The sequence below is a fragment of the Notamacropus eugenii genome, chromosome 2 (assembly GCF_028372415.1).
Source record: "Notamacropus eugenii isolate mMacEug1 chromosome 2, mMacEug1.pri_v2, whole genome shotgun sequence".
Classification (NCBI taxonomy): domain Eukaryota; kingdom Metazoa; phylum Chordata; class Mammalia; order Diprotodontia; family Macropodidae; genus Notamacropus; species Notamacropus eugenii.
In genome coordinates, this window is record NC_092873.1 from 66,173,200 (window position 1) to 66,185,857 (window position 12,658).

Genomic DNA, 12,658 nt, shown 5'->3' on the forward strand with positions numbered 1-12,658 from the left:
TAGCTGGAGAAAACTAAGAGGCCACTGAGTCCCACCCACTCATTTCTCAGAGAGGGAAACTGAGTTCTATGCATTGATGCTCATGCTGAGTTTATCATCTCCTACACTAATATTAATAACTTGATTTGGGCATCAGAACCATGCAGGAATCCCAGGCTGGCCTGAGAGATGATTTTTAGTGGTACCTGGCTGGTATCAAGGTCTTAGGTCAAACTGGAAAGTTTGTAAAGTTTCTGAACTCCACACGAAACTACCCAGCAAAACTGAGTGTAATACTTCAGAGGAAAAATTGGTCTTTCAATGAAACAGAGGACTTTCAAGCATTCTTGATGAAAAGACCAGAGCTGAAAAGAAAATTTGACCTTCAAACACAAGAATGAAAAGAAGCGTGAAAAGGTAAACAGTAAAGAGAAGTCATAAGGGACTTACTAAAGTTGAACTGTTTACATTCCTACATGGAAAGACAATATTTGTTGTCAGGCCTAGAGGCCGAAGGGCTACCCGAGTCTTTCCTTACCTGTCGCAGGTCTTCAGCTGGCCAAACCGGATAAACGTGTGAGAGAAGAGACTTTCCAGAGTCGAACAAGGGTTAGGTTTTATTCAGGGTCTTGGTTACATGTGCAGGGGGAATTCTTCCTCAGGAGAGAGGAATCCTCTTCCCAAGGAGGCAAAGATCTTACAGTAAGAGAATGGGAGTGGGAAAGGGGAGGGACCTTCCACCCTCTAAGGGCCCCTCAGCGCTAAGAGAGCCTTCAGGCTTGCCTGACCCTACTTAAGCTCTCCTGCCGCTTAGTTTGCACCTGAATACCATGCCTGCTCTCAGCCCTTAGCTAGACAACAACAGGTGTGCTCAGACCCCAGGCCAATCTCAAGGGTGGGATGCTCTCCCCAGCACGTATCCCACGGAGAAGAGGCGGAGATGCACGAGATAGCCCATGTCTCACGCCTCAATTCCCAGCTATTCCCTGGGGGGCCTCATGAGAACTCTAAGGTTTTAGAAGTCCTCACTTTTATCTGCCTGAGACTGTCCACGTGAGAACTGAGCTTACACCCCCAACAATTTGTAACTCTTGAAACTTTTCAGTATCTGGGTAGTTGGTGGGATTACACACACACACACACACACACACACACACACACACAGCACAGAGTAAGTTGAATAGGATGGGATCATATCTTAAAAAAATGAAATTAAAGGGTGAGAGAGAAATATATTGGGAGGAGAAAGGGAGAAATGGAATGGGGCAAATTATCCCTCATAAAAGAGGCAAGCAAAAGACTTTTCAGTGGAGGGAAAAAGAGGGGAGGTGAGACAAAAACATGAAGCTTACTTTCATCACATTCGACTAAAGGAAGGAATAAAATGTGTAATCATTTTGGTATGAAAAAAATAGTGATGGGAGAGCTGTTAGGGTGGAGTCCATTTTATAGTTCTTGTCTAGATCCTGGTAATGGAGCTGTGACTTTACCACTGTCCCCACCTCTGCTTCAATGTCCAGCCCCTAATGCTACCTTCTGGTCAGCCAGAGTTGACACCTTCCCCCATATCTGCACTTTCCTGAGGTGCCCTGGTTTCCACCATTAGCCTTTCCTGGTCTTTTCTTACCAGCATGGAGGGCAGCTGCCTAATTCAGTTGTGTTAGTCACTGTGCTAAGTTCTCGAAACACCAAGAAAACAATTCACCAACCCTACCCCCAAAAGCAGGGATTATTAATAGATAGTTTGACTTTTGAGGGGGAGGAAAGGATCAAGGAGACTTTACAGAGAGGGGCAAGTGAGCTGAGGTCTGAAGGGAGTCAATGATTCTCAGAGGAACAAGTAAATGAAGAAGCATTTATTAAGTCCTACTATGTGCCACTGTGCTGGGCCCTGGGGCTACAATGACGAAAATGCATCAGTGCCTATCCTCAAGGAGTTTCTATTCTATGAGTAAATGCTGCATGTTCACAGATAAGTAAGTATAAGGTAAGTTCCATAAATGTAGAGATGGAAAAATTATATGACCTTCTCCTGGAGGCAATGGGGAATGGGAGAGGAGGGCAAGCTGGTCATCCTGGGGTCTAGTCTGACTCAGGACACCTTGAATTAGGAATCCTGGGAAGCTAAGGTTCTTCTGTGTATGGCTTATTATTGCCTTAAAATAAATTTGTTGCCTCATTGCAATATACAAGCCCCTTCCCTTCAATTTAGGGTCTGATCGGAGGGAATCTTAGGAGTGTAGGCTAAGTAAGATTCTCAGGTGCCCTGATTTTGGGAGTGTGTGCTTAAATACATCTTCATTGCGTATCATAGTAAGGCGTTAGAGCAAATGTGGCCTCCGTTTGAACTCTATCTGTCTATTTAGGAGGCCCTCGAGTACTGAGTCTGACATGTTCCCTGGTGAAGGCTGAGCTCTGGGTAAATGATGTAATCTTAAAATAAGACAATTAGCCAGAAGGAATGACCCTTGGATGAATGCTTCCCCTCCATTTTGCTGATTAACATGCATTTCCTGGGCCTTTGTCCTCACTATTTCTTGCACCCGATTCAGAAGGGCAAGGGTGACTATCCTGTATGTTAATGTGCTGTCACCTCAATAAAGGCTGTGTTTCCCTAACTGTGGCTGCCAAAGTCCTCCTTTCTTGGGACCATTCATTCCAACAGAGGGCTGTACTTGTGATTATTATGCACTTGGTGAACATATTTCATCTAGAAAAGACTTAACATCTGAGAAAGTTCTCATTGAAAAGGAATAGGACTTTAATTTATTTAAACCTGATACATGACTAAGATTATTTTGGGAGAAATTAAAAAGACTGCCATTGGGTATGGCAATAATGTAATCCCAGCTATAAGGGGAGGTTCCTCGATCATTTGGATGGCAGAGTTCCGAATTGAATTAGGGTTATACCAATAGGGGTCCCAGCTAGAGCTATATGAATGTGGAGAGGACCATATGGATATGGAGAGGGTCAACAAGATGCCTGAAGTGGAGTGAAACATTCCAAGGCAGAAACAGTACAGGTCAAAGCTGCCATGGTGGAAAGTAGTAGCCCACCAGTGACCACTGCATTTTCAGTGAGATGGGGAGAATCAATTTCCAAAAATAAATAAACAAAAAGGAGTCCCCAAAAACAAATAAATAGAGAACAACAAAACATCAGGTTTTAGTTGGAGATTTTTTTTTTTTGCTAGGGCTAGAATGGGGGTTCATAACTTAGGATCCATGAATAGATTTCATAAGGTATGTGAACTTAGTTGAGAATAAGGGGACTTTTGTAGGGGAAGCTTTATATCTTTGAATGCCTACATGAATAAAATAGAGAAAGAGGAGATCAATGAATTGAGCATGCAACTGAAAAAACTAGAAAAAGAACCAATTGAAAATCCCCAAGTAAATACCAAATTAGAAATACTGAAAACCAAAGGAGAGATTAATAAAATTGAAATTAAGAAAACTACTGAACTAATAAATAAAACTAAGAGTTGGTTTTATGAAAAAAACAATAAAATTGATAAAGTTTTGGTCAATTAGATTAGAAAAAAAGAAAGAAAAAAACCAAATTACCAATATCAAAAATGAAAAGGGTGAGCTCACCTCCAATGAGGAGGAAATTAAAATAATAATTAGAAATCACTTTGCCCAACTATATGCCCATAAATTCCACAATCTAAATGAGAAGGGTGATTATTTTAAAAAATATAGATTGCTCAGATTAACATAAGAGGAAGTTGAATACTTAAATAACCCCATCTCAGGAAAAGAACTTGAACAAGCCGCTATGGCGACTAGCTGCTGCTGTCCTATTCTCTTTCCATCCTAGGCAGGGAGGAGCTCCCCTCTCCAGGAGTCTTTGTTCAGAAGTTCAGGCAGAACTCCTCTTTGCTAGAGACTGGTTCAGGAACTCCTCTGAAGGATGATTCCTCCTTCTAGGACCATTGCATTGTTGTCACAGCCTCTCCTCAGCCACTCTCTCTGACTTTCTCCTCCCCCACACCTCTAAAAAAAAATGTGACTTTCAAATTGTGAGTCAGTGAGTTTGACTTTAATTCCTGATGAAATTCTAGACCATATTGTTAAAGGAATGGTTCGTGATAGAAGCAACAAGAGAATCGTAAAGGTTCAGACTTACTCCATCAAGAACAGGTCATGCCAGAGTAATGTTCTTCCCTTTTTTTTTGACCTGGACTGATGGAACAGGGAGGTGCTAGAGATATTGATCACCTATGCTTTAGTAGCACATTTGACAAAGTGTCTCATGATCTTCTCTTGGAAAAGATGGCAAGACATGGGATGAATGATAGTGTCATAGATAAGTTCAGGACTAGATGAATGGCCAAAGTAAAAAAATAGCTACTATTGATTAAATGTCAACTTATCTTTTTAGATTTATTGTACATTATTTCCCCTCATGTACTTTAACTGGCCTACTTTCTGTATACCACATTCCATGTCCCGTCATGTGCCTTTGTATGAGTTGTCCCCCGTGCCTGGAGTTCCCTCTCTCTCCTTGTCTCCAGCTCTTGGAATCTCTATCTTCATTCAAGACTCGGGTCAATTGCCACCTGCCATACAAGGTCTTTCCTGAATCTAACAGCCATTCCCTCTGCCTAGAAGTTATTTTTCATTTACTTTGTTCTGCACATATTATCCCTACCTTTCTCCCTCAGTAGAAAGTAAGATTCTTTAAGGCAGGGACTATTTCATTTCTGTTTTTGCATCCCTAGTAGCAGAAGAGGAGGGAAACAAAACTTGAAAAAAACAATATTAGAGACAGATGGAGGAAAATATTAGCTTCTCTCTTATAATTTTAAATGTGAATGGATTAAACAGTTCAATAAAATGAAAAAAAATGATGTATTGGCTAAGAAAATAAAACCCTATAATCTGTTGCTTGCAACACTCATCGTAGATTTGAGAGACTTCACTATTATGGCTATTCTCTGAACTCTCTTTTCTAAAGTGTGCTACCCCAAAATAAACACAAACCTTTTCTTTCTTCCTCCTCTTCTCTTTTCTTTCTTTTTCTTTCTTCTTTTTTTCTTCCTCCCTTCCCCCCTCCCTCCTTCCTTCCTTCCTTCCTTCCTTCCTTCCTTCCTTCCTTCCTTCCTTCCTTCCTTCCTTCCTTCCTTCCTTCCTTCTTTCCTTTTGAGTCCAACAATCATTCGCAAACAAAAACAACGTATCCTTCCAGATAGTACTCCCACTTTTTTGGTGGGGGGTGAACAGCTACAAAATTCTACAATCATCAAACTAATGGAAATTTCTGATATAGTCGTGCTAAATAAGAGGTGGTGAACAAGTCATCTATGGGTCAGATGATTTCAAGTCAACTGTTCAGGCTTCAGTCACAGCCGCATATGGATAGACTTAGTGCTTTTGGTCACGGTGTGGTTCTCGCCAAAGTCTGAGCAACAGTCAGTCTACAAGAATTTATTAAACTGTCACTATGCTCCAAGCACTGTACTAAGTAGAGGGTAGGGAGGAGAAGGAGCTGGGTAGGAGCATGGTGGCTAAGTGGCAAGTCAGAGATGGCACCTAGAGATCAGTGAAGGACTTTTTCTAAAAATGGAGGTTCTGGGAGGAACTGACCAATAGGAAGAGAATGCTGCAGAGGTGGGGGAGGGGGTTCTGCCAAGGTAAGAAGGAAACTGAAGCATGAGGATGAGGTTTGGGGAGTTAGGAGAAAAGTCTGGAGAGGAATGAATGAATGAATAAATGAATGAATGAATGAATGAATAGCCATTGATTACTGTGGGCCAGGAATCATGGCAGTCACTGGGAATACAAGTGTAATGAAGGAACCCATCCCTACCCCAAAGGATCTGGTAATCTAACAGGAGAGAAAAAAGTAGCATGTATGTGGATACATATGTACAAATACCTTGTAGATATTTGACTTTATTAAATGTGTATTTATGCTATGTATGTGTATCTAGAACATAAATATAAATTTAATGTACAACGTAAGTTTAATATGTAGCATAAATATACATTTAATAAAGGCAAATATCTGCAGAGCAGTTAGATTTACATTTTATATATACACATATATACACACATATATATACACATACAGCACATAAATGCATGTGTGTTGGATTATATATACATACACATACATACATATATACATATGTGTGTGTTTATATGTATGTATGTATGCATGCATGTATATGAAGTTAGGAAGGAAGGTTCCAGAAGTGGGAATATCTGGAAAAGCTTAATGCAGAAGGCAACGTTTGTGTTGTGTTTTAAAACATTCCTCTCTGGATTTGACGTTCATACCTAGTGAGGGGTGGATAAGGCAAGGGGACAGGGAAGATGGGCAAACTTAGTATAAATAACTAATAAGGCATTATCTGGAGATAAGCGAAGAAACTCGTAACTCTGGCTGGCTGTTTGGAGATTTTTGTGCCCCGTGGATGGAACTCTAGCTGAATGAATAGTGTGCACTTTTCAATTCCAGAGCCAGTCTATTATAAGGACAAGAAATGCTTGGGGTCAGCTACACTAGAATACCCTGTATTGGGATGGATGGATGGAGCAGTGGATAGAACAATTCAGGTCAGGGAGACCTGAATTCAAATCTGGTCTTAGTCATCTACTAGCTATGTGACATTTCATCTCTAGGTGCCTCAGTTTTCTCCTCTTTAAAGTGAGGATAATAATGGGACCTATCTCCCAGGATTGTTGCGAAGATAAAATGAGATAAAAATTGTAAAGTACTTAACAGAGTCCGACACATAGTAGGTCTATATAAATGTTTTTATTATTGTCATTAATGAGGTTGGGGCTAAATGTTGAATAGGTTAGGATTCTAGGACAGGATTATTATCAGACTGACCTGTTCACAGACTCCAAAAATTTCAGAGAAGGAAGAGACCTCAGGAACCAATCAGTCTAACCTTATCTGAGTAAGAATTCTCATAACAATATTCCAACAAGTAGTCACAGCCTCTGCTTCAAGACCTCCAGGGACAGGGAGCTCACTGTCTAGGCAAAGAGCTCATTCCTCTTTGGGACAATTACTGATTAGGACATGTTTTTATATCCAAACTAAAAGTCCTCACTTTTTAGAGAACTGAGACACAGAAGTAAAGTGACTACTAGATGATGTAATGGACCTGGAGCTAGGAATATAGCTGAGTTGGAATCCTGCTTCAAAGCTTTACTAGCTGTGTGACCCTGGGCAAGTCATTTAACTGCTCTGTGCCTCAGTTTCTCCATCCATAAAGGGCACCTCCCTCTTAGGGCTTTTGTGAGGATCAATGGAGATAAGCGCTGTAAAACACTTTGCAGACTTTAAAGTGTTGTATAAATGCTGACTAGCATTATTACTAAAGGCCACAATCCAAGACCAAAACCTAGGTGTTGCCTGTCTTTGAGGTCTCATCAATGTACTAGGTGATAACCCAGTATTCCTCCTACCAGACTCTTGGCCTCCCATCGAGTTGATTTAATATGCTTTATTTTATGAATCCTCACCTTCCTCCAGGTGTGAGATTAATGAGCTTTAAAACACTAGTAAAATTATATTCAGCTCATTAATAGTCAAGTAGCCTCGGGTTGCCTATGAAATGTGTACCTTTACCATGTTGTGTGAGCTGCTGGCCAGAGACTCATTCACTTACACTCTTTGGGATGCTCTCCATTTCCTCTCCCTCCCCAAATTCCCCACCCTTTTCCTGTTCCCTGGGTGGCTGAACTTGAGAGAACCTGAGAAAATGACTCCATTTTACAGTGTGTGTGTGTGTGTGTGTGTGTGAGAGAGAGAGAGAGAGAGAGAGAGAGAGAGAGAGAGAGAGAGAGAGAGAGAGAGAGACAGAGACAGAGACAGAGAGACAGAGAGAGAGAGAGAGAGAGAGAGACAGAGACAGAGAGAGACAGAGAGACAGAGAGACAGAGAGACAGAGACAGAAAGACAGAGAGAGACAAAGAGACACAGAGAGAGAGAGACAGAGAGAGAGAGCAGGGATGGTGGCATTTTTTATCTTTGTTTGAGCATCTATTGCCTGCTACACAGTAAATTCTAAATGATGCTTAAGGATGGAGTGACTAGTCCAGTGCCTAGAACATAGTAGGGACTTAAAGTAACTATTGATTTATGAATGAATTGAAGATAAGCATTCAGTGATTTACAGAAGGAGGCGTGGCAGGTGGGAACACTGGGTTCATTTTCTATGCTTTTTATTCAAAGAAAACTTTTATTCTCAGCAGAAAGAATCATGAACTCCATTTAAGGCAAGGCAATTCCAGTAAACAGCCCTCAGAGAAGGATATGTGCACAGGTCAGAGAGGGAGATGAAAAGAAGAAGGAGGAACCCTAGGAATGTTAAGGCTCTGCTCTGATATAGCAGTTGCATTGTTACAAAGAACAAACATGGTCCCAAAGGCACTTCCCTTGACTCCCTAGCAGAGGTGTTGGGTTCATGGGTGTGGAACACTGCATATATTAGCAGATTAAAAAAAAAAAGTATTGGTAAGTTTTGCTGGATTTTTTTCTCTTCCTCTTTTAAAAAATTCTGTTATAATATTGAATGGCTTTTAAGAAGGGGAAGGGATAGGGAGGAAATTTAGACAATGTACAAACAAAAGATGTTGATAGAAATTGAAGGAGTTCATCTTTCAAAGAGCCAGTCCCATCTCAGGAAAGAAAGAATGCTCTTTGCTGGGAGGAATCTTATTTTGCTCAAAGTCTAGGGATTGCATTTCTATCTTGGTCCTGTCTCTCTCTACCTGGAAAAGACCTCTGATACCATGGCTGCCCAACTCATCCTGTCTTGGGATGAGCAGTCAGCCCCTCAGAGAGGATTGCTGATGTGCCAAAGATCCCACCAGTTGTAAGAGTTACAACCAGGCTTTGATCCAGTTTCTTGGACTACCAAGTTAATCAGTATTTTTCCCACTGTACCCTACCACCTCAAGTCCCTCCTTCTCCCTGGGTCTCAGTTTTGTAGAACCTGGATTGAGAACTAGAAGGGACCCTAGTAGTCATCTAGTCCAATTTTATCATTTTACAGATGAGGAAACTAAGACCTGGAGAGTAAAAGTGGCTTACTTAAAGTTACTCAGGTAGTAAGTGGCAAAGCTGGAATTCAAACCCAGGGCCTCTGATCCCAAATCTGATGCCCTTTCCACTGGACCAGTTTCTCTATATGTACCATAAGGCTGTTGGAATAAATGATTTCTAAGGTTCTTTACAATCAGTTAACAAGCATTTGTTAAGTATTTACTATGAGTCAGGCACTTTGCTAGGCACAGGAGACACAAAGATACATGTTAAACAACCCCTGTCCTCAAGGAACTTATGTTCTACTGGAAAAGTCAACATGTTCATATTTAGGTGTGAAAAGTACATTAACTATGTGGCAATTTGGGGGGTGGTTCCAGATCCCAGAGGGAAGAAGGAAAAGCTTAATGCACAAGGCAGCACTTGACGGGGATGCCTTTCAGGTGGAACATTCTATGAGAATTCAGTGCCTTGAATGGGGGATTGGAACACCTAAGTTTGAACCACAGCTCTGCCACCAACTTGCTGCATGACTTTGGAGAAGTCTCTCTTTGCCTCCTTTGACCTTCCATCTCCTTCCTGGTAAAACAAGAGGTATTGACTAGGTGTCTCCAAGGTTTCTGCTCACTCTCCAAGCTAGGATTCTATGACCTGGGGGCATATAGCTACCGCTCCAGGGGAGAACTGTGACGACCTGAAAGGTTCTTGTTTTCTGCAATGACAGTGGCTCTCAGCTTGCCAGAATGCTGGTGACCAAGATGAGGAGTCAGTCCTCTAGAATGGGATTTTGACACTGACCTTGAACTTGCTTGACCCTCATTGATTTTTATCATTTTATTAGCTTGCTCCACCTGGCTATAGACACAACAATGTAAGCTCCTTGAGGGCAGGTGATGGCCCCAAAGGGCATCAGATTTCTGTCTATCTGTCCCCAGTGCCTGGCATACAGTAAGTGTTTAATAAATGCTGGTTGGATTGACAGGAACAGACAAGGCTTCTTCCTGTTATTTTCAAGGTTCAGCTCTATAACTCCTTTTACGCAGGACAGATTGTCTTGTCCACCAGTTGCCGATGCCCTCCCCCAAATCATTTATGTCTATTGTGACACACATATACACACATACTTTGTCTCCTCCAACTAGATGTCACCCCCTTAAGGGCAGGGGTTATTTGACTTTTTTCTTTTTATTTCCAGTGTCTACCACTCTGGCAGGTAATAAAGTGCTTAATAAGTGATGAGTGATTGTTTGGTTTTTTCTCCCTACAGCACTTTTCTAGATCATGGAGAATCATCAACAGTCTACATGTTGAATCCATAAGATTTCTGAGGCCCATAAGTCATTGTCTGATTTCTCTACGTAATCCTAAACTGAATTCTTCCTAATAAAACTTGTACTCTTTTATCTTTTCTCTACTTTTACTCCCCTAAATCTAAAATCAGATTAGTTTGCATCTGAAAAACCATGCTCATTTTAGAAACTCTCTTATTCAGAGGCCTTCTAGAAAAGACCTTGTCATCAAGGTATCAACCCATGCACACATTACTGAGCTAGGCAAATTCTGACATTTCCAGTTCATGAAGGGTGAGTGGGCTGGATCCTCTTAGGCTAAAAAGGAAGTGGGTTTACTCTGGCTAATTAGAGAGAGTTCCACAGCTCTCAATTGGCTTTATTTTTATTCCAGAGCTGCTGATTTATATCCTATTTATCTTGGAGAGAGCTATATATAAAATTAAACCTGTATGACAATACTTTTTGTCTCTAAGGTGAGGGAGTCCCATTCACAAAGGACTGATGCATGTTGGAAAATGAAGCCAAATCTCATTTTTCAAATATATTTAGAGATAACTGAGTCAAATTTATAAGAATATGAGCCATTACCCAATTGATAAGTGGTCAAAGGATATGAAGAGGAAGTATCAGGAGAAGAAATCAAGTCATATAAAATAATGTTCTAAATCACTATTGATTAGAGAAATGTGAATTAAAACAACTCTGAACTACCACCTCACACCCACCAGATTGAATAAATGTTCTAAATCACTATTGATTAGAGAAATGTGAATTAAAACAACTCTGAACTACCACCTCACACCCACCAGATTGAATAATATAACAGAAAAAGAAAATATTGGAGGGGGTGTGGAAAAATGAGGATGCTAATGCACTGTTGGTGGAGATGTTAACTGATCCAACCATCCTGGAGAGCAATTTGGAACTATGCCCACAGGGCTATAAAATTGTGCATGTCCTTTGACCCAGCAATACCACCACTAGGTCTATATCCTAAAGAAATCAAAGAAAAAGGAAAAGGAAATAGTTGTAACAGCTCTTTTTATGGTGGCAAAGAATTGAAAATTGAGGGGATGCTCATCAAATGGGGAATGGCTTAGCAAGTTGTGGTATATGATAGTAATGGAATACTGCTATGCTATAAGAAATGATCAACCTGATGCTTTCAGAAAAACCTGGGAAGGCTTACCTGAAGTGATACAAAGTGAAATGAGCAGAATCAGAACTTTGTATGCGGTAAAAGCAATGTTGTCTGACAATCGACTGCCAATGACTTAGCTCTTCTTAGTAATACAAAGATCCAAGGCAATCCCAAAGGACTTATGATGAAAAATGCTATCTACTTCCAGAAAAAGAATTGATGAAGTCTGAGTGTAGATTGAAGCATACTTTGAAAAAAACTTTTTTTTAATTTGTGTTTTCTTTTGCATTATAGTTAAATGGAAATGTTTTGAATGATTGCATATGTACAACCTATATCCAATTGCTTGCCATTTCAGAGCAGGGGTAAGGTGGGGGGAAGTGAAAGTATTTGGAACTTAGATTTAAAAAAATAAATGTTAGAAATTGTTATGTTACATGTTGAGAAAAATAAAATAAAAATGAAATGTAAAAAAGTGCAGCCAGAGCTACTGGAGGAGATTTTATTCCCATAAAGCCTGAGAGAATATCTTCTAAATGAGCCTTGTCCAAACACTTCAAGGAAAACAGTTTGCTATAGCAGAGGGAGGGAGCGATTTAGAGTCAGAGTTTCTGGGTTCCAGTCATGACTCACTTATGTTCTACCGTGTGAACCTGGGTCACTTATCTGACCTCTCTTGGTGCCATGTTTCCTGATGCATAAAAACAAGCAAATATCAACAACAGAAACCCTGGCCTTGGACTTGGTGCTCTTATGATCCTCAGTGACCTCTAAGATGACTTCTGGCTCTAACTATGAGATCCTCTGAACCACCACAAAATTCTCATTATCTCTTCCTTTGCTGCTCTGCTTGGTAATGGCTGTTTTCTGGACCCTCCTGGCTTCAGAGTGATTATCAATAGTACCTGTTGCTCTTTCCCTCCCAGTATGATTTACTTATGTTTTTCTTTTGCTCATTAAAGGGGCTATTCCCTGATTACTTCTAAAAGAGGCTTATTCAATGAAAGCCTTACCTCACTTTATGTGAGTACCTGAATAGGACAAAGTCTCCCATTGCATCCTGGGCCTTTTTCAGTCATCCTGATCAATATCTGGTCTCTGGATCCAGATGGCTCAGGAGGGGAAAGTGAGGCTGGTGACCTTCTACAGCTCTCCCTCACTCCAAACAAAGTCAAGTGCAAGTCATGTCATCATTTCTCTGATGTCATGGTCTTCTTTGAAAATGAAGGAT